This window comes from Lissotriton vulgaris, chromosome 5 (genome assembly GCF_964263255.1).
Source record: "Lissotriton vulgaris chromosome 5, aLisVul1.2, whole genome shotgun sequence".
Lineage (NCBI taxonomy): Eukaryota > Metazoa > Chordata > Amphibia > Caudata > Salamandridae > Lissotriton > Lissotriton vulgaris.
This window is the reverse complement of record NC_141693.1, coordinates 1,216,691,845-1,216,714,000: the sequence shown is the minus strand read 5'-3', so window position 1 is coordinate 1,216,714,000 and position 22,156 is coordinate 1,216,691,845. Positions and strand designations below refer to the sequence as shown.

At 44.3% G+C, this 22,156-nt stretch overlaps 1 long non-coding RNA gene across 1 annotated transcript in view; it reads right to left on the bottom strand.

Moving 5' to 3' along the window:
- LOC147712323 (uncharacterized) overlaps window positions 1–22,156 on the bottom strand; it is a 122,287-nt gene that overhangs the window by 97,058 nt on the left and 3,073 nt on the right. The window contains exon 2 of the long non-coding RNA XR_015295746.1: window positions 20,802–20,899. This is a non-coding gene — a long non-coding RNA (uncharacterized LOC147712323). The remainder of the gene's footprint in view (window positions 1–20,801; window positions 20,900–22,156) is intronic.

Sequence of the window (22,156 nt, the reverse complement as noted above, 5' to 3'; positions counted from 1 at the left end):
GCAACTGCGCGGACGAACTCGCCCCGCTGAGGACCCCGCCCAGCAGACCCGGCAGCAAGAAGGCCCCATGGTTCACCAACGAACTCAAGAGCTCCAAGAAGAACTGCCGAGCCCTCGAGAAAGTCTGGAAAAGGGACCCGACACCGGACAACAGGACCTCCTACAAACTGGCCACCCGGAAACACCACCAGCTGATCCGCGCCGCCAAGAGAACAGCATTCAAGGACCGGTTGGACAACAACGCACACAACAGCAAGGAACTCTTCAACATCGTGAAAGAGCTTTCCAACCCCAACGCAGGAAACAACGACATCACCCCATCGCAAGACCTCTGCAACTCCCTCGCCTCATACTTCCACAACAAGATCACAGACATACACAGCAGTTTCAACAACCAACCAACGCACACCACGACCGATCAGCCACCCCCCCCCACCACCACCCTCCACGCCTGGACCCCGATCAGCACAGAAGACACCATCCGCACGATGAACTCCATCCACTCCGGATCACCAACCGACCCCTGCCCTCACCACATCTTCAACAAGGCCGACGCTGTCATCGCACCCCACCTGCGAGACATCATCAACACATCCTTCGACACCGCCATCTTCCCTGAGAGCTGGAAACACGCCGAACTCAGCGCTCTACTCAAGAAACCAACAGCGGACCCCACCGACCTCAAGAATTACCGCCCCATCTCGCTTCTCCCGTTCCCAGCCAAAGTCATCGAGAAGACCGTCAACAAGCAGATGGCCGCCTTCCTCGAGACGAATGGATCCCTCGACCCCTCTCAGTCCGGCTTCCGAGCCAAACACAGCACCGAGACCGCCCTCATCGCCGCCACCGATGACATCCGAGCCCTGATGGACAATGGAGAAACAGCGGCCCTCATCCTCCTAGACCTCTCCGCGGCATTCGACACGGTCTGCCACCGCACCCTAATACGGCGCCTCAGCAACATCGGAATCCAGGACAAGGCGCTGGAATGGATCATCTCCTTCCTCGACGGAAGAACACAGAGAGTCCGCCTACCACCGTACAAGTCAGAGGCCTCCGAAGTCATCTGCGGCGTCCCCCAAGGATCATCCCTGAGCCCCACCCTCTTCAACGTCTACATGAGCCCCCTCGCGGCCATCGTACGCAAACACCACCTCAGCATCATCTCCTACGCCGACGACACCCAGCTGATCCTCTCCCTGACCAACAACCCCGCCGCCGCCAGAGCCAACCTACACGAAGGGATGAAAGAGGTAGCCGAGTGGATGACGACCAGCCGCCTGAAACTGAACTCGGACAAGACGGAGGTCCTCATCCTGGGCTCCTCTCCCTCCGCCTGGGACGACTCCTGGTGGCCTCCCGCCCTGGGCACCGCTCCCAAACCGACTGACCATGCACGAAACCTGGGCTTCATCCTGGACTCCTCCCTCTCCATGACCAAGCAAGTCAGCAGCGTCTCCTCGGCGTGCTTCAACGTCCTACGCATGCTACGGAAGATCTTCTGGTGGATCCCCACAGAGACCAGGAAGACCGTCACCCAGGCCCTCGTCACCAGCCGACTGGACTACGGCAACGCCCTCTACGCCGGGACCACCGCCAAGCTCCAGAAGAGACTCCAGCGGATCCAAAACGCCTCAGCCAGACTCATCCTCGACATCCCACGATCCAGCCACATCTCCGGACATCTCAGAGACCTCCACTGGCTCCCCATCAACAAGAGAATCACCTTCCGCCTCCTCACCCACGCACACAAAGCCCTACACGACCAAGGCCCGAGCTACCTCAACAGCCGAGTCAACTTCTACGCTCCCAAACGCCACCTCCGATCAGCCAACCACGCCCTCGCCGCCGTCCCCCGCATCCGAAGAGCGACTACAGGAGGAAGGTCCTTCTCCTACCTGGCCGCCAAGACCTGGAACTCCCTCCCGTCCGACCTGCGCCTGACCCAAGACCACCTCGCCTTCAGGAAGAAGCTGAAGACCTGGCTGTTCGAGCAGTAGCGGCACCCCCCCCCCCCCCCCAGCGCCTTGAGACCCTACGGGTATGTAGCGCGCTTTATAAGTGTCAATGATTGATTGATTGATTGATTGATTGAAAATTTAAATAGGACACGTTATGTTAAATGTTATGTTAAAAGGTTTCTAAAACGCCCATGGGTGTCTTGGTGCTATTTGAATGGCATTCAGGTGAGGGTATTAGGGGGCATATTATCAACAACTAGCGATATTTATCGCTAAATAGGCTTAGCGAAATTTTTTTTATCGCTGAGCATCGCCGGATTTTATCGCAGAGATAACCTGCTATTAGCAACGTTTATCTCTGAAACAATAAAATTGTTTCAGAGTCACGGCGAAATGCGTGACTATTACTGCAATCCAGCGCTATTCATGCATTATCACTAACAGGGTCTTAGCCTGAATATCCACCTCCAATTGGATATACAGGCGAAGAACTGGTCTGAGCAGGCATTTTTGGAGATATTTGCGCTTAGCGCAAATATTTCCATCGCTACGCCTGCATTGATAATAGGCGATAGCAAAGTTAGCAACTGCTTTCAGTTGCTAACAGGTTGGGTAAGCCCACTTTGCATGTCATTAGCGATAAATATTGCTGACATGCAAAGTGGGCCCCAAACCGCTCACTATCGCCTACAAGCTGTCGCTAACTGCTGTTAGCGACAGCTTGCTAACAGGGCGATGGAATTATCGCCGCTTAGCGGCCGAAAACGGAAGCTAAAGGGGCAAAAAACTCTTATCGCCCTCCTTGATAATATGCCACTAGGTGCTTAGGATAACTAGGCACCTACAAATTGAAAAGCCAGGTTTTTATTAGATTCCTGAAACCAAGCAATGTTGGAGCTGCCTTGATGTTTATAGGTAAACTGTTCCACAGGGCGAGGGCTTCGGTGGAAAAACAACTGCTTCCCCATTGTAATCTCTAAAACCTGGGACAGGGCACTGTCAAGGTATTTTTAGATCGAAGTTCTCTGTTTGGAACATACCATGAGAGAGATTTTTTAAATAACAGGGACCTACATTCTGCAAGTAAGGCATAATGCCCTAAATTTGATATGGTTAGATACTGTCAACCAATGCAGTTCCTTGATAGCCGAAGAAACTTGGTGGTATTTGGGCAGGTTGGAGACACACCTGGCTGCTGCATTCTACACGCTCTGAAGTTTCTTCACATGTTGTTTTTGAAGTTTGACAAAAAGACCATTACAGTAGTCCAAATTCGATAAAATTAATAATGAGACAACTGTTTTTCTGGTAGTTAAAGGGATAAAAAACAGAATCTTTCTGATAATCCTTAGGGTATTAAAACATTTAGAAATCAAACAGAAGCTTCAGGATATGGCACAGAGATATTTTCTGCTTCAGTAAGGCAGTAATTGGCTGTCAGCAAAGAATATGGAGTATGGGTTTAAAGCATGTTGCATATGAACGTACACTGTTTTCTCAATGTTCATGATGTTCCTTTTGATGATTCTTGAGAACTGGGCTCTTTTTTGGGCTTCTTATTGAAGGCCCGGTGCTAGCTTTAAGCTTTTGTTTATAGGGTATTGTGCATATTTAGTATTACAAATCTGGCAACTTAGCAGCAGTCAACAAGCAGCAGCAATAGGGGAACGACGACAGATAGATGGTATCTGGGCTCCAGAGGCAGGGACAAGTACAGTAGGTAATCGGTGTTTGGGGTACAGTGCTTTGGAGCACTTGCAGGAGGTAAATTGAATGAGGCATTGTAATGTGGTTTCTTTAGAATGGAGAAGTGAAAGCAAGAGAAAGGTAAGTGATGCATCTGAGTAATTTACAGGAGTTCACCCTGCTGCCTGTGAATAAACAAACTTTTTTCATTCTATTCATGCAGCAGAGTAGGTTTAAGGCATTGATGCTTATTGGTCCCATGTCATGACTCATGAGTAGCCCCTTCAGCCACACTGCCATTTTAAGTACCTGCACAATGCATCCTGGGGATGTCAATATTGATTTTTAACATGTTAAGCAGTGTTTTAAGTGAGAGGTCCTGTCTTCACTAGGTCCTCATTTTTGTACTTGACAGTGCTGTCTCAGCAAACGAAATCTGTGAGGCAAACACTCAAAATTTGTATCACAGACTTGGGAGGTGTACCTGACTAAAGCCATTGTGGAGGGGCACTGAGGAAGTAAGAAGTAGTAGGAGGAGGATGAAAAGTAGGAGAATAATTACCAAGAGGTGCACCACAAGGATGGTTGGACGATGAGAGCCACGGGGAACAGGACAAGAAGAAGCAGGCCCAGGGATACCTAATCTATTAGAACCAGGGTTACCAACACCAGAGCAGACTAGGAACAAATAGACAATGAGGAACAGAACAATGAAAAACAGCACTAGGGATACAGGGACCAGACTTAGAAGGATCAGGAGGGCCAGGAGGATGTAGAACAGGGGCATCTGGGCACTGTGGACAAGGGTCCAGAGCTAGAAGGAATAGAAGGCCCTGGACCATAACAACAAGGAGGGTTTTGAGGGCCTGTACGCACCAACAATAACCAGCGGGACAAGGACAAACAGGGCCTAAAGTAGCAGACCCAAATAGACAGACCAAAGAGGACCAGTACAAGGAGACAAATGGAGAGAAGACCAGAGACAGGAGGGCCAAGACCACAGTCATCAGAACAAGGAGGAACAAGGGGCCCGAAGCAAAAGGACAAGGACCAGGAAGGCCACCACCAGAAAGGACCAGGGTTAGCAGGACCAGGAGAATGACCAGCAGGTAAAAAAGGATGAGGAAGTCTAGGCCATTTGGGACCAGGATCTGAAGGTCTATGAGTGTCAGACTCAGGGGGATCCTATACCAGAGTAACAAGAATTACATGAACCAAGGTGACTCACAACATAGGAAATTGGAGGACCAGTGCCAGAGGGATGAGGAAGACCAGACCCAATAGGACCATTACTAGGAGGCCCATGATAGAGTGGTTCATGGTCAGATGGACAAGAAAAGGTAGAATATTTGAAACAGGAGACTAGGAGGACTAGTAGGAGTAGGATGGGGCAAGAGGACTGGGGACTAAGAGGGCTAGGGAAACCAAGGCCAGTGGAACTAGCACCAGAAGACCTGGTACATGAAGGCTAGACAAAGGAGTGGCAGAACAAAGACCAGGAAGACATGGACCATAGTGACCAGGATCCGAAGGATTAGGAACATACAAATGAGAGGACTAGATAAACTAGGGGATCTCAACCAGGAGGACTGATGGATGAGAATTAGTGTGAGAAGGATGAAAAGGTCTAGTACGAGTAGCCTGTGAAACAGGAGACCCAGGATCCAAATGGCATGGATCAGGAACGATGACCAATCAATCCTAGACCAGGAAGTACATGACCAGGAACTTCTTAGACTAGCATGAACCGGAGGTCAAGGAACAGCAGAACTAGAAAAGGCTAGGACGATCAGTGACAGATTTTTTGGATGTTCGGAGGGAGAGAGCTCCAAATTCTTGGTGCTGCTCCAGCTTTAAGGGGGAGATCAGGAGGAATTTGTTTTTCTTTGCATTGAGTTTCAGTTGGTTAGTGGCAAGCCATTGGACAGTTAGTTTCAGGGTCTCATTCAGGGTAATGATATCCTCAAGTGATGTAATATTGTTGTACATTTGGGTGTCGTCCGCGTACATGTGGTAGGAGATGTGGGTGGTACGAAGAACTTCAGTGAGTGGCTCTAAGTAGAGGTTAAAGAGGGAGGGTGATAAGGTTGAACCTTGGGGGACACCGACTGTGACTGGGGTGGGAGCTGATAGGTTGCCGTTAATGAGGACTCTCTGAGATCGGTTATGTAGGAAGGACTTAAACCATTCTAGGACAATGCCATTGAGCCCCATCCTGAGATTAAGACGTTCGAGTAGTTTATCATGGGTGACCATATCGAAGGCGGAGGATAGATCTAGGAGGATTAGAAGGCATGTTTTGCCTTGGTCAAGGGCTTGGAGGGCATCATCCACTATGTGGAGCATAGTGGTTTCCATGCTGTGCCCCGGTCTGAAGCCAGATTGAAAGTTGTCCAATAGGTGGAAGTTATTGATGTGCTGACTTAGTTGCTGATGGACACATGCTTCTAACACTTTAGCTAACAGAGGGATATTGGAGATAGGTCTGAAGTTGTCGGGGGAAGAGGGGCCCAGCGATGGCTTTTTTGGGATAGGAAGGACTTGACCGGCTTTCAAGGGGTCCGGGATAGAGCCCTGCTGAAGTGAGGTGTTGATTATTGTAGTCCAGCAGGGAATAATGGCTTGGGTGATCGTGGCGAGGCAGTTAGATGGTAGAGGGTCATTGAAGTGGCTATTGGGGTTCGAAGTAGAGAGGATTTTGGAGATGGAGTCTTCTTCATAGTATTTAAAGTCGGTCCAGTGAGCTTGGTTTTTAGGCGGGGCCAGTGTGGGTAGTGCAGAGAAGGGAGGAGGTCAGGGCGGGGATAAGAGTAATCGGCGGTATTGAGTTCAATTTCTAGTGCCATGGTTTTATCTGTAAAGAAAGAGGAGAATTCCTCCAAGGATATTGGAGATTTAGGAGATTCCTTTTGAGATTTAGCCAGTTTATTAGATTGGTGTTTAATCAGCTCAAAGAGGTTGCAGGGTCTGTTCCTTGCATTCCCCAATTCAGATCTGAAGTATTCTTTTTTTGAGTTCAGGATGTGTTTGATGTAAGAGTTTTTTGCCTGGCGGAGAAGTTTAAGGTGCTCAGAGGAGGGGTGCTGTCTCCAGATTCTTTCAGCTTGTCTTAGGGATCTACTCTCCATTTTGAGGGAATCAGAGAACCAGGGGTGTCTGTCTTTGATTGGTGACCTTTTTAGTTTTATAGGGGCCAGGTCGTCCAGCATGTTCGAAATGGATGCTGAGTAATGATCTTTGAGGTCACTGACCGCAGTTATATGCGAGGGGGGGGGGTCGGAATTGCAGCGTGCTTCCAGTTTGATATGGTCAAGGTTTTTAGTGTCTCCGATCCAGCGCTTGAGGATCACCGATTGTGGTGTCTTTGACTTGCGGGTCTCTGGTAAAATGAAGGAGATTGTGTGGTGGTCGGACCACTCACATGTGTCTATGGAGACAAGTTTGACTGCGGATTCTTTAGAGATGATCCAGTCCAGGGTGGCCCCTTTTGAGTGAGTAGGCAGAGAGCAGGCTTGGGACAGGGCTTGAACAGTAAGGAGGTCTTTGATTGCGTTGACGTGGGGGTCTTTAAGGTCATTCCAATGCAGGTTAAAGTCACCAAGGAAGATTTCTTTAGTATTGGAGGGAATCTTGGTTGTGATGATATCCAAGAGGAGGTCAGTGAAAGAGTTGTTCGAGCCAGGGGAGTGGTAAAAGATGTGCAAGTTGCAAAGGTGTAGTGAGTTGCTGGAAATGGAGAGGGCGAGGTATTTGCAGGAGTCAGTGGAGTCTGCTAGGAGTTCCGTGACTGAGAGGGAGGATCGCTAGATGCAGGCGATGCCTCCACCTTTTTTGTTGGAGAGCCTGTCTAGTCTAGCAATGTTGTAGTTAGGAGGGACCAATAAGTTGAGGCAAGGGGAAGCGTATTCAATGAGCCAGGATGCGGTTAGTATAGTTAGGTCTATCTTTTTATTCAGGATGAGGTCAGCAATATCCGAGGCATGTTTAACTGCCGAGCGGCAATTAATTAAGAGGCCCGATAGTGGGAAGTCTGGGGAGTGTTAGGGGTCAGGGTGGATAGAAGCACAGGCACGAGGTTGCTTTTCACCACACTTCTGTTGTGAAGCGTAGCTGGTCTTAGGTAAGTATGGGTGAATTTTGTGGATCCGCGGTTTGTGAATTCACGCAAAATGGCAAAAAATCTGCGAATTCGTGGATTTTCCCGTGAACTCTGGGATTTTTTGCCATTTACAATCATGTGATGTCGTGTACCCTTGTGTGTGTGTGGCGGGGCCAAATGGGCGGGGCTTCCATGCGAGTTCACATGCCTCTTGTTTATAAAGGGTCAGAGACCGATCAGAGCAGCAGATGAGAAGGAAGCAGCCTCCTGGTCACAGGAAGTACATGGGGATTGCGCTCGAGAAACTCATGGATGCAAAGACCTTCATCAAGGAATACATCTAATTGTAGGCGGTAGATATGGGGAGGAAGCACACCTGCCTAGTCTCGACCATGTTCACTAGTTGTTTGGGCTGATTATAATGCATTACTGAATTTGAGCTTCAACTCGGGCACAGTAGCATAGTGCCAGAATGAGTCCTGCCTGCATATTTATCCACGAAGACGCCACAGTGTTGTGCCATACCTCTACTCAACTGGAGTACTTTCTACTGTCTAATCAGTAAGTGCTACCTCGTTGGCTAAATGTATAGTGCTTTTGCTACACTACAGCTGTGTAAAGGGCCAGAAGAGTTGTCTCCAGTGACCACGTGTGTCTGTAATTTTGCCACCGCGCCGAAAGGCGCAGAGGTTCCTCGAGTGAGCTGTTCATCATTGTGAGGAAAGGGCGCAAAGACGTTGCATACCCTAGAGTGTGTTGGGCCAAACGGCGGGGCTTCCATGCGAGTTCCGATGCCTCTTGTTTATTTATTTTTTTAAACATCTTTATTCACAATTTTACAGCCATTGTTACCCCGCTCCACCCCCCACCCCCCTCCGCACGATCAGACAGTACAGAAACGGAATACATTTCATGCAAAATATACTATTTACAAAACGGTAAACAAATAAAAACAGAATACGATGTCTATCCGTGTTGCAGATTTTCCCTCTTCTTTTTTACTCTTTATATATTTTCTCCCCTTCCTTTAATTAATTTTTATTTTTTATTTTGCTGCTGGCACCATTCTAAGAAGGGAGACCAAATCTTCACACCAATTTTTCTACGCCTCCTACCCTTCCGTCTATATATGGAAGTCTCAATATTTGAGATGGCCAGAAATCTAGCTAGCCATTGGTTGTAGGAGGGGGCTTGGGAGTCTAGCTATGCAGAGGCAATACATAGTCTGAACACTGCCATTGCTATAAATATAAGTTTGTGGCCCACCTGTGTTTAATTGGGATCAACTGCTCCGAGTAGGATTATATCACTAGTAAGGGATACCGGACTTTCTAACATTGCTGTTAAGAATTTCTCAACTTCCTTTTTAAGGAGATTTAAACCTATACAGGTCGAGATGATATGGACGGCGTCAGCACAATGCAGGCCACATCTGGGACAGTGTGTGCTTGTTCCATTCGTCCATTTAGCAATCTATCCGGTGTGTAGTATAATCCAAAACACGATAAAATTGTGCTTGGAGTTTAGTGGACATGAGAATTGTGTGTGATGAAGAAAAGGTGAAGTTGAATTGAGCATCTGAAATGCCCACTGTGTCTTGCCATTTCAGTGACACTTTTGTCATGTCATCTGGAAGATAATCTATTATTTGTGCATAGATCCCTCCAATCTTGTCTTTCTTTCCCCCCTTTTTGTGAGTCAAGGTCTCTACTAGTTCATTGCTTCCTAGGCCCCCCCTGTACCTCCGCTTTATGTATCAGAAAATCTCTCATTTGCAAGCATTTAAAAAAATCTTGCCAGGTTAACCCAAATTTATTTTTTACTGTTTATAAAGGACAGGAATCCAGCAGGAGAGACAAGACACCCAATTTGAATAACCCCTTTCTCTAGCCATCTATTCATTTAGTTATCCCTAAAGATTTCTGGGAGGTTTGGATTATTACCTAAGGGAGTGTAAAAGGACCATCTTCCTAGACCAATTAGTTTTTTAACCATTTTCCAAACTTTAAAGCTGTTAAGGAGGGTTTTGAACTTTTCTTTCTTGTGGTAGCTATCGGATTGATGCTTCTAAAAATACCCTCTGTTTTCATCCCCAATGAGTAGTTGAAAGATAGAAGGCATGCAGTGCTTCCTCGGGTTCCCGAGTGTTCTGTAGCAATTCGTTGCTATATAATAGTACAGTTGCCCACTATTATACTTTCAGGTTTGGGAGGGAAAGTCCTCCTCTTTCCTTAGGCAGGGTGAGAAATTTCACTGCCCACCTGGGTTGTGAATAATCCCGAACAAAATTTTAAAAGATTTGTTCTATAGTTTTAAGTCGAGCTGATGAGAATTCCAAGCAAATTGTCCTAAACAAATATAAGATCTTAGGGAAAAAAATCATTTTAATTACATTAGATCTTCCAATAAGAGAAAGATGTAGGTTATCTAACCGATGCAACTCCTTTTGCATAGTTGTGATCAGGGCTTTCAGATTTATATGCACCAGTTTGTCTAATTCTGTGGAGATATTAATTCCTAGGTAGGTTGCTTGATCAGTAACTCTGGGGTCCCCCAATGTGCATTTTTTGTTTAGGACAATCTGCATTTTCCCCTGGTTTAGGGCATACCCGGATACTAAACCAAACAGGCCCGCCTCTTCTTCAATAGCTCTCATGGCATTTTTTGGTTCCTTTGTTAAAATTGCCATGTCATCTGCATAAGCCAGTGTTTTTGTGACAAAATTTTGAGAAAATATGGGTTGGATTCTTCCATTCCATTCTAGCCTACAGATAAAAGGGTCAATGTACATGGCAAAAAGCAGCGGTGAGCATGAGCAACCTTGCCTGGTTCCCCGTGAGATGTTTATTTCTTTAGTTAGGTTACCGTTTATCATAACTGATGCCCTGGGGTTCATATACAATTTTTGGGTAGCTTGAATAAAACGTTCCAGTATACCTAGCTTTGCCATAGTGGCCCAGAGAAAAGGCCAGGAGACCCTATCAAAAGCTTTCTCTGTATCGAGCAATACTAATGCCATAGGGTCTCCTGACGCCTCCACTGAGTCAAGAAGAGCTATCACGCGTTGGATATGATTAAGGGTTGATCTACCGGGGATAAATCCGTGTTGACACGGTGTTACACTTTGCTATGATTGGTGCGAGTTTATTTGCTAGTATTTTAGAATACATTTTTAAGTCTAAATGTATAAGTGTAATAGGCTGGTACGAGCCAAGTTGTTCTGGAGGTTTCCCTTTTTTAGGGAAAATCACAATTTTTGCTTGGGCCCATGATTCAGGGGGTGTTCCTCCCTTGAAAATGTGAAGAATAAGATTAAATAGAATATCTTTAATCTGGTAAAAAAAAAACAAATAGAGTTCAGAAGGGATTCCATTTAGTCCTGTTGATTTCCCCTTTGGAAGGTTTCTAATGGTGGATAAATGTTCATCTAATGTTGGGGAATTTTCTAAAGCATTTGCCTCTTCGACATCAAATTTTCCAAGGGTGACGCTTTCTAGATATTTATCAAGGTTTGTAAGACCGCTTTAAGTTTCTGAGTACAGATCTTGATAAAAGTTCTGGAAAGCCTGTGCTATCTGTGCTGAATCTATTAAACGATTTCCTTGAGGATTGATTATTTCCCATATTAGGTTGGAATTTATCTGTTGCCTGGAACGCAAAGCTAAATGGTGTCCTATTTGTTCGATCACTTCTTAGATTGCCTCTTTTTAGGAGTACATTTTCTAACTGCCTTGTCGGTAACGAATCCTGTAATCTTTGCTTTCTCAGTTGCAACTTGGTTCTTCAACTTCTCTATATTACCACTCCTTCCTGGTGTATGTCCCATTGTCTCCCTCACCAGTCCCTCATCTGCCTTCCTTAGACTATCTTGCATCTGATCAATATCATGCTTTGCCAATTTGTTGAACCTTAAGGAGTATTGCAAAGTCTCCCCAAGTATCCCTGAATTCATTGCATCCCAGACCATTCCCTCTGAGGCTGTCCCCAGGTTATAATACCTCTTGTTAAAAGGGTCAGAGACCGATCAGAGCAGCAGATGAGAAGGAAGCAGCCTCCTGGTCACAGGAAGTACACGGGGATTGCACTCGAGAAACTCGTGGATGCAAAGACCTCCATCAAGGATTACATCTAATTGTAGGCGGTAGATATGGGTAGGAAGCACACCTGCCTTGTCTCGACCATGCTGACTAGTTGTTTGGGCTGAATATAATGCGTGACTGAATTTGAGCTTCAACTCTGGCACCTACTTTATGTATATCTGTAAGTGGTTACTGTTGAGGTTTAATTTTTGTGACAGGAGCATCGTGCCAGAATGAGTCCTACCTGCATATTTATACACGAAGATGCCACCCTCTACTGAAAGAAAAAAAATTCGCAAATCTGCTCGCGGACGGATTTTTCGGCAATTTCGCACGATTCGCGGATCGCGAAATTGCCAAAATTCCGCAAAATCCGCAAGCAGAACGGATTTTGCGCCCATAGTTAGTCTTACAAACCCTACTGTTGCACTCACTGGAGTGGGATTAGTAAATATGTACCCCTAAACTATCCAACAGTTACCCTACTGTTGCACTCACTGGAGTGGGAATAGTAATATTTAGCCTTACACTATCCAACACTTACACTACTGTTGCCGCTGACTGGAGTGGGAATAGTATTTTTTAGCCCTATACTATCCAACACTCACCCTGCTGTTACACTCACTGTAGTGGGAATATCATTTTTACCCCTTCACTATCCAACACTTACCCTACTGTTGCACTCACTGCAGTTGGAATAGTAATGTTTATCCCTACACTATACAACGCTTACCCTACAGTTGCCTGCGCTGAAAGGATTATGCGTTGTAATGATATGCATTGTAATTATATGCATTGCAATGGAATGCGTTGTAAATTTATTTTCTAAAACTGCGTTGTGATGGTATGTATTGTAAAACATGCATTGCAACGGTTGCTGCAATGTAAGAAACACATTGTAAAAGCATGCATTGTAAATGTTTGCCTTGTACATTCCTGGAAAAGCCTTAACATACTGCTCCAGACCATCACCTCACTTCTGGAATTCATAAGGCCCTCAAGACCTGGCTACTCGAATGAAGTGATTTGCTACCCTACCGGGTGATTAGCATGTTTATAAATCCTTTACTGATTTCTTTATTTTTTTAAAGATATTTTATCATTTTTCCTATTGAAAAAGTAAAATTGCAGCAGCAGGTTACATAAATACATTTACATGGCAAAGTTAATTAATCATCCATAAATTCACATAATCCAAAGGTCTAAAAATATCAGACTCGAGTGGATAAACAACATACACAAAAATTCCCCTTGCTTCCAAAGCTAAAAAAAGTCAGGCAGCTTATTTAAACAGAGATCCCCAAGACAAAAACGCCCCCCCAAATCCTTTTCCTATTGGCCCTTCCCCTCTTGCCTTTTCGTTCATAAAGTACTGTCTCAAGAATATGGATATGCAAAAAATGCCCTTTCTATTGTTGAAAGGAGGGAGGTAGGAGGTCAAGCCATGCTGAGGCTATACACAGCCTGAAACCAACATAGCTATAAAGATTTGGCCTTCCCCTCTCCGTTATCTGATTCCTCTATCCAATTAAAATTAGCTGAGGTGTCAGGGATATATTGACTTTAAGTACATGGCCCAAAGACCCTACTATTTCCTGACAAACCGATTCTAGGTAAAGATGTGTACCAAATCTGTCTCAGGTGCCTGGCATCTAAAACAACAAGTCCCCACATCTCTTCCCCATTTGGCTACTTTTGCTGGTGTTATGTATAGGTTGAAAAGTATTTTATAATGATGTACTTGCCGATTTGGTGAACATAAAATTGACCCACCCACCTCGAGCAATTTGAGAAAGCCAGAGACCAACAAATCAATCTTTCCTTGCCACTTCACTTCATGCTTGTCCTGTTCGTCAGGGACCCCTTCTAGCAAACACACATATAGTTGCAAAATAGATGGTTTTATACCATTTATTAATATTTCCATTAGAGGAATTTGTTTAAAATCTGCTGCACCACCCGCCTTCCTCAAGAGAAAATACCTCAGCTGCAAAAAAATGTTTAAATCCCCAAGGCCAATGTTAAATCTATCCCATACAACTTCAAAAGTCATAATATAATACCCACCCAACAGATCCCCAATCCCACTGAACCCCCCTCTTTCCCACCTAGTTAAATTATCATCCTGCAAAATCCTAGGGAGCTGATTGTTCCTGAGCAAAGGAGTATACCTGCTGTATCAACCCATCCCAAGCTTTTTACAAGCATATGCCCAGATCCGAAAGACTCACGGTCTTAAACCGAGTTTTTTTGGTGATAACTTGAATCAAAGAATTTGAAGGAATAGCAATTAGCAGTTACCCCAATCAAGAGTTCATAAATTGAGGGGATATACCCTCGCGAGCCTCCTCCCTAACTTTGTTATTAAGTAAAGGACCATAATATTGAAGCCCAGCAGCTAAATAGTATAGTTTGAGATGGGGGACCTCCACCCCCCTTTCTCTAGGTAAACTCAGAAAATCATTAGCTCTTCTAGTCCTCCCATAAGACCAGATACATTTGGCCACCAATCTATCCATAAGTTCAAACCAATCGTTATGTATTTCTAAGGGTATTAAAAAACATATAGTAGCTTCAGAAGCACTATCATTTTAACTAGGTTACACCTCCCCATTATTGATAGTTTAAAATTATCCCAGCGATTAAAGTCCTTCTTAACTTTTCCCAAAATGGGGGACAAATTTAAATTAACTATAGTATCAACCCTTGCGGTAATGTTTATTCCAAGATATATTGCTTTATCGACATTTCTACTATCAGTTGCCGAAGTAAACCTATTTATGAAGACCTGTGCTGTAATCTCAAAATTCTTCAGCTATTATGTCAATAGCTCGCAGGGCCCTGTCAGGGTCAGTTGTGATTATGGCCACATCATCAGCATAAGTCAACATCTTAGTGTGCCAGCCCTAGAGGATGACAGGGGAAACGTCTGGGGAGGCTTCCACCCGCCTAAGGTAGAGATCTATATACAGTGCAAATAACCAGGGGGAAGAAGTGCAAACTGTCTCATTCCTTTTGATCAAGAAGGGCTCCAACTCCCCACCCATGATTAGCAGGCGAGCAGTCGGTTACCTGTATTGCTTTAACAAAGGATGTGCCCAACCCATTAGCCTCCATGATCGTCCCGAGATAATCCCACAAAACCCTATTGAAAGCTTTCTGGGAATCGAGCAGGGCAACACCTATCGGCTTTGCCAGGGCCTCGGTGTTATCAAATAACGAAATTACTCGCTGTACATGATCCACAGGTCCCCTCCCATGGATGAAGCCATGCTGCTGAGGTGAAACAAGACACTGTATCACGTTACTTAACCGGCTGCATAGACCTTTGAATATAGCTTAACATCGCTATTTAAGAGAGTAATGCGCCTATAAAAGTCCAGGGCTGTGGGGTTCTTGCCTTTCTTTAAAAAAATAACAATATTAGGTGACCCCCTGGAGCCTGGTTGTGGTACCCTCACTCTTATTTCATTAAACAATCCCAACATTTTCTTATGGATCTGTTTATAAAAAAAATTATAAAATTCTAAAGGGATTTAATACAATGTGTTCCTGTGGCTTTACCTGACTGAAGAGTGTGGAGAGCTCTCTAGTGAAACAACAACGCCCAATAGCAGTCTCTCCTCTTGGGTTACCTACGCACTAGGCAGAAATCCCTCTAAGGTCCGAGCGCAAACCATAGGTGAAGCTTTAAAGAGAACCAAGTAAAATTCCCTAAACGTGTCTGTTACTGCTCCACCTTGCATGTCTCTTATCTGGCAAATAGTCCCACTGCTTTCTGTTGCCTAGCCCTGACTGCTAGGAGCTGGCCCACACGCTCACTATACTCATAACATTCTTGACTCTTAGCTAGGTAGCTCCCAGCAGTTTTCTCAACAGAGTAGACATTCCAACATGCCTTAATTATAGCTATTGAATTTGACAACAAGGTAAGGTGCCTCCTGCTTGCCACAAGTGGTACAAAAGGGGGTGGTGATGGACAGAGCATCTGAATCAATCAAACACTCACACACAGTCAAATGATCTGGGTTTAATCCATCACCGTTCTTTAGCCCACTATGCCACCCCAGTTCAGACATGGCTATATGCAAATCAGTCTGAGCCTGTGCCTCATGGGAACAGTCGAGCCCGAACTGCCAAGCCATGTCTTCCCTGGACCGGAAACAAGCTTCCGAGGACCGGTTTCCGGCATTTGAGCCGTCTTCAGCCCAGCTTGCTTGAATCCAGTGGCAAAGTGAGCAAGGGACTCACGTCTGAGCATACCCTGCCACACGTATGGCGGCCAAAAGTGGTACAAAAGGGGGTGGTGATGGACAGAGCATCTGAATCAATCAAACACTCACACCCAGTCAAAAAATCTGGGTTTAATCCATCACCGTTCTTTAGCCCACTCTGCCACCCCAGTTCAGACATGGCTATATGCAAATCAGTCAGACCCTGTGCCATCACCACCCCCTTTTGTACCGCTCCTGCTTGCCACAGCACAAATCAATTCTGATTCCAGGTAATTATGTTTTTGGCATCATTTTTTGATCTGTTTCTGTCCTCTCGACTGTTTGGCCAAACTAAACCCCAGAGTTTCACCCCTTTCCGCCACCTTAAAGGTATCCCAGACAGTTCCAGGAGAGGCACTGCCATTATTGATAGTAAAGAATTCCATAATCCAACCCTGCATATAGTTCAAGTAATCAGGATTGGACAAAAGTGTCTTCTCGAATTACCACTTTTGGACCGTCCTTCTTATTCCATATACTGAAAAATCAAAATCAATAGGGGTGTGACCTGACATTACTCTGGGGTAAAGTTCCACCTGAGCCCCCTTGAGTAAGCCCGGTGATACCAAAAAATAATCCACCATAGGAAACTTGCCATGGGGTGGCTGTGTAACAAGTATATCCTGGCTCAGGGGCATTCAACGTAGGCCAGATATAAATGAATCCCACATCTCCGATGAGATTCTCCAATGATCTTGAAGTTTGCAGCCTATCCAGAAGACTAGAAATTCTGCTACACCTGGGCCCTACTCTGGATCCATTTAAATTTAGATCCCCTCAGACTACGTATGGTGCTGACCAGGAGGGTAATTCAATAACTAGAAATTGCAATAAACCCCTATCATCTAAGATTGGGGCATATAGTGACCACAGTGTAAAGGCCCCATTACCAACTTTGCATTCCATGATTGCCCATCTGCCATGACTATCCGCAAGCTTACGGCCAGGTATAACAGCGTTATTCCAAGCTAGTATACCTACCCTTTAGTCTTAACGTCCTGGGTTGTAAAGCATACTGCCTTAAGACCTAAATAATTCAACACATCACTGTCAAACCATGCTATATGAGTTTCCCGAAGGCAGTATATATCTGCTCTTAAAAATGTAATATCTTCTTGCAGCCTCCTCCTTTTATATTTATCATTAAGCTCACAAATATTAATAGTGACAATCCAAAGCCTAGCCATCCATCCAGAAGATTTTTCTAACCACTTGCAGTATCATCTTAAGATTAATGAAGCTCCTGTATTACCATAAAGCAGCCCTCCACCCGATCTTATATTCAAAACCCAGCCAATCTTCTGTGTGCTACAAAAAAATCCTGCTAACTATACCTTGCAGCAATTTAAATACCACTTCATCCAGCCCATCTACCAACACCATTCCCCTTCCCCCTTTATCAACCCCTTAATCCCCACCCAACCCCTTACCTACCACACCTCCCCCCTAGCCATGAGAGCAGGCAGACCAACCAGATCTGTGTGAAGGAGACAGCATGGAGCACTGGGTGCTCCCACCCGGAATCCCCACACAAAATGTGACAAAAATACTACCCACGGACTCCTATTCCCTTATTCATCCTAACTTTACTACTCCTCAATGCCTTTTGTGAATACCGAAAGTCATAAAGTTAAGATTTTTCTCAGTTTAGGAGTAGTAAAGTTAGTCATAAAGTTAAGATTTTTCTCAGTTTAGGAGTAGTAAAGTTAGGAATACTAACTTTACTACTCCTAAATGCATTTTGTGAATACCAAAAGTTGTAAAGTTAGGATTTTGTCTCCGATTACTTCTGTGAATCGGGCCCATTGTGCATTAACCAGTGAGATGCATTTTGCATGATGTGATAGAGAGTAAATACAGCTTCCCTACACAGTGGAGTGTACTGACTGCATCCCTATGGATAGAGAGTGGAGACCCAGAACTTTAGTGAGGAAGAATGGCGAAAAGGCTATCCTAAATATTCTGTCAGGTTCTTTTTAGCAAAGGGTTGCTGATTAGTTCTTCCTGAGGACTAACATTGGGTAGATGATATAAGTAACAAAAACAAACTCCTGCTTTGGGAGTTTGTTTGTGAAAAACAAAGTTTTCCTAATGTTTGCTAGCCGGCCATTATATCTGACTGTCCTATCCTTCAACTGTTTCATACATTGACTTGACCCACCATGACAGGAGTTCATGTTAAAGTAAAGAATTGCCCACAGAGTCAACAGATAACTCTACATTTTCCCGGCAAAGCCCCCTCAGGATGTCAGATGTATTGTCCTCTGCCTTCCTGATGAAGTTAACTTAGTCCTCAAAACTCTAAATCAGGTCCATCAATTTTCTCACTTTCTTCATAAGATTGGAATGACACCTCTCAATTATACTGTGTTGCTCACTTCATTAGGGACTGTATACAATTGTTTCCATTTTTATATCACCCTAAATATTAGATGAATCTATATTACTGGGTTACAACATTTCCATTTCTGGTGTTTGCTTTTACAAATCATTGTTTTCAGGTGTTTTAGTCTGATTTATTGAATTGAACTGAACCAGAATTATTAATTTCTGAATGCACTGATTTGCTGCAGAAAAGAAGTGCTCTCATAACATGGAGCCTTTTGGTAATCCTATATCTGGCCCCTATACATTCCCATGGCTTTGTGAGTAAGAGCAAGTGTATACCGTTAGAAGAGTAAACAACTTTAACTATTCTTTCAAAGGTTCTAAAAATATTCATATCAGTCAAACCAGCAGTTAAATGTAAAGGAGTAGCAGCATTTGTAGAGCACGAGACGGCTCCATAAAGGGCCTCCCAACTCGCTATGTCTTGGCCCCTGATGTAATGAAGTGGCATTCTGTTCCATGCCTGTCAAAATAACTTAGAAACATTCAAACATTTGAGACCTTGAGACCTATAAGTTAGTGTTGGCATCCAAGCAAGTTTTAGCATTGAGGGACTCATGTCACAAAATCACACAGCTTGTGGCCAAAAACGTGCCCATCATTATAAAAAAAAAACTTTTTATGAGTGGGAAATTTCTTTAGACTACTAAGATGAAATCTGTGATTGATTCTGAATTGCAAATTTGAGGGTTCATGAAAGGTATTTCCTCCCTCGGCTTTCCAATTTAGAAAGGAACTTATTGATAGTTTGTGACTGCAACCACTGATGAGCTAATGACCTCTGAGTTGGGGTGTTAACTAATTTGCAAAGGGGAAGGCTCCTCTGAACTGGATGTTGACAACCTTGAGTGGGAGGTGGTAGGTTCCCAAAAACGGTCAGCCAAACATTGCTGAATCTCTACTATATAGATATCGGCTAGGTAACTAGTTGAGCATTCCTGCCATATGCAAAGCTGCCAGACGAACAGTGCAGAATCTCTACTATTTGACAAGCCACTGGGTAAAAGTGAAGATTTTCTGCTATTTGCACAGCCACCAGACACAATGCAGAATCTCTACTGTTTAGCCAGGGGCCAGATAAACAGTAATGTTTTTCTGCAATGTCAGGGCTGCCAGCCAGACAGAGCAAAATCTATACTATTTGGATAAAACTCCAATGCATTCAAAATGCAGCTGCCCGCTTGGTCCTAAATCTTCCCAGACGAACATCCACCTCAAAAGCCTTGACTACTCTACACTTGCTCCCAGTGGAGAAGGGGATTATTTACAAGGCCATGAGTTGCTATCATAGATTCCTGATGGGCAAAGGCCCTAGATATCTACGATCTATGGTTATACCTTCGCAAAACTTAAGACCCACAAGGGCTAACCCCGTAAGGGTGCCACTAGTATAGAGGGCCAGTCCTTCAGTTATCTGGTGGCCAAATAATGGAGCTCGTTACCCCTGAACCTGAGAGCAGAACTTATGGAAAGGCCCTTCTGCAAATAACTCAATACACCAGCACACCAGCAAGCACTGCATACGTTCTGATATCTCTGATCTTTCTAGGTCATACCCGGTCACCTAGTTATCCTCTCCCCCTTCTCCTGTCTGTTTGGAGTAAGATCTTCAGTGCAGGGACACACCAGTGGTGTAACCATGAGCTTAAAAAATTGAATAAATAACATGAATAATGTTTAAGTTTTCCTGCTCTTTATATTGCCACCAGCTAGACAGTTCAGAATTGCTGCTATTTATCTATTAGCCTGGTAAATAGTGAATGTTTTTTGCTATTTACATGGCCGCCAGCCGAACAGTTCAAAATCTCAACTGTTTCGCTAGTGGCTGAGTAAATAGTGAAGTTTTTCTGCTATTTTCACGGCTGCTGGTCGAACAGTTTAGTATCTCCACTATTTAGCCAAGGGCCTAGTAAATAAGGAGATTTCTCTGCTACTTTCATCGCTGCCAGCAAATCAGTGCATGATCTTCACTACTTAGTCAACAGGCAGGCAAATAGTCACGTTTTTCAGCTATTTGCACGCTCTGAGCCAAACAGTGCAGAATCGCTATTATTTAGCCAGTGGTCAGGTAAATACTGAAGTTTCTCTGTTATTTTCAAGGCCACTAGCCATATAGTAAATAAGTGTAACTATTTAGCCAGCGACTGAGTAAAAAGCCCCAAATCACTATTTTCCTGCCAGCCATGTAAATAGCTGCTAAGTTACAATGCTGTCTGTAATAATGTTGTCTTTTGTGAGCTCACAAAAAAGTTTAACTAAACCCTTAACCCAAGTCTCATCAATCATTTTGTATTTATTAAAAATTCCAAATTACCTGTTTTCTAAGCAAGGATGATGGAGGTGCGTTTTTCCTTATAGCCAGCAGAGGAGTCCTGAACTTGACAGATGGCCTTTTTTCCCCTAAAATTCCTGCTGAATAAAAAAAAAGCAAGATGTGAAAGGGTATGTACATATGGAGAAAACTGACACATTGAGCATATATAAAGTTTGCATAAGGTCAACCAAGTAACACTCCCAGACATTCAGCAACATTGGCCCTGATGATTGGTCAACTAAATATTTAGTAAAGAAAGTTTATCTAAACCACTCAAGCAAGCTTTATTTATCATTTTGCATCCATAAATTGAGCGAAATTAACTCTTTCCAGTAGCGTGTCTGTCTTTTACCCTGGTAACCATGATAGAAGCCCTCAACTACATGGGCATCCTACGTTCCCTCTCAAAAAGTGATGAGAAAATGTGAAAGGCGTGGCAAATGGCTTGGTCTGACAAGGACCAAAGAAATAACATTGATATAGAGCATTTTCTGGCATGTGGCCTGCTTAAGGCCAATCAATTACTACTCACAGACAAGTAGCAGCATGTGCTCTGATCACCTAAACATTAAAGACGGATGTTTTGCAAAGCACCTCATACCACATTTGTTGTATTTGGCACTCAAACAACTATTCATTATTCTCTATTATTCGCCTGTTTCCACCTGAGTTGTTTGTCTCTATTTCTCCACAGCAGCCATACATACAAGCAGTGCAGTCCTTTCAAGTTGTGGAAGAGGTGTGGCGCAGCGGCCCCAGCTCCGGAGGCAGGTTAGCCCAGCACCATGTGACTCTGGGCAATAGCTTGCTTAATCTTCCCGATGGACCCCAGCGCCGGGACACCTCCATCGGAGGTAGCTGTGTGCTTTACAAATGCTGGCATTTAAGTCTCAATCTTCGACAACAGGCAAGCATGGACAATAAAGGTTTTTGGATGAATGCTCATTTAGTTCTTCTCTCAGTAAATGACACTGTCCATTGAATAGACCTCTGTTCATGGCTAAGTCTGTGCTTAATCTGAAGGATGGATTATTTGTCTTTGTATGAGGTCCCCAGACATACATTTCATACTTGATCCTCTTTCTGTGCCACTCATCAGTGAATATACTAGTCTTTTTTTCTGTTTACAGCTTCTGAAGCATTCTGGAGCATTATAATTTGTGGGTTAAAATTCTTGTTCATTTTGATCACTCAAGTGTCTTCCAATTTTGAGGAAACATGCCAGTCCTTCTAACAGTGACATTTACCCCTTGCCCATGCTGCATTGAAAACATGCTCAGAGGATACACACAACATGATAGACAATGTAATGTCCGACTGGTGGTTTGGTTTAATGTTGTTTAAAACTGAGCCCC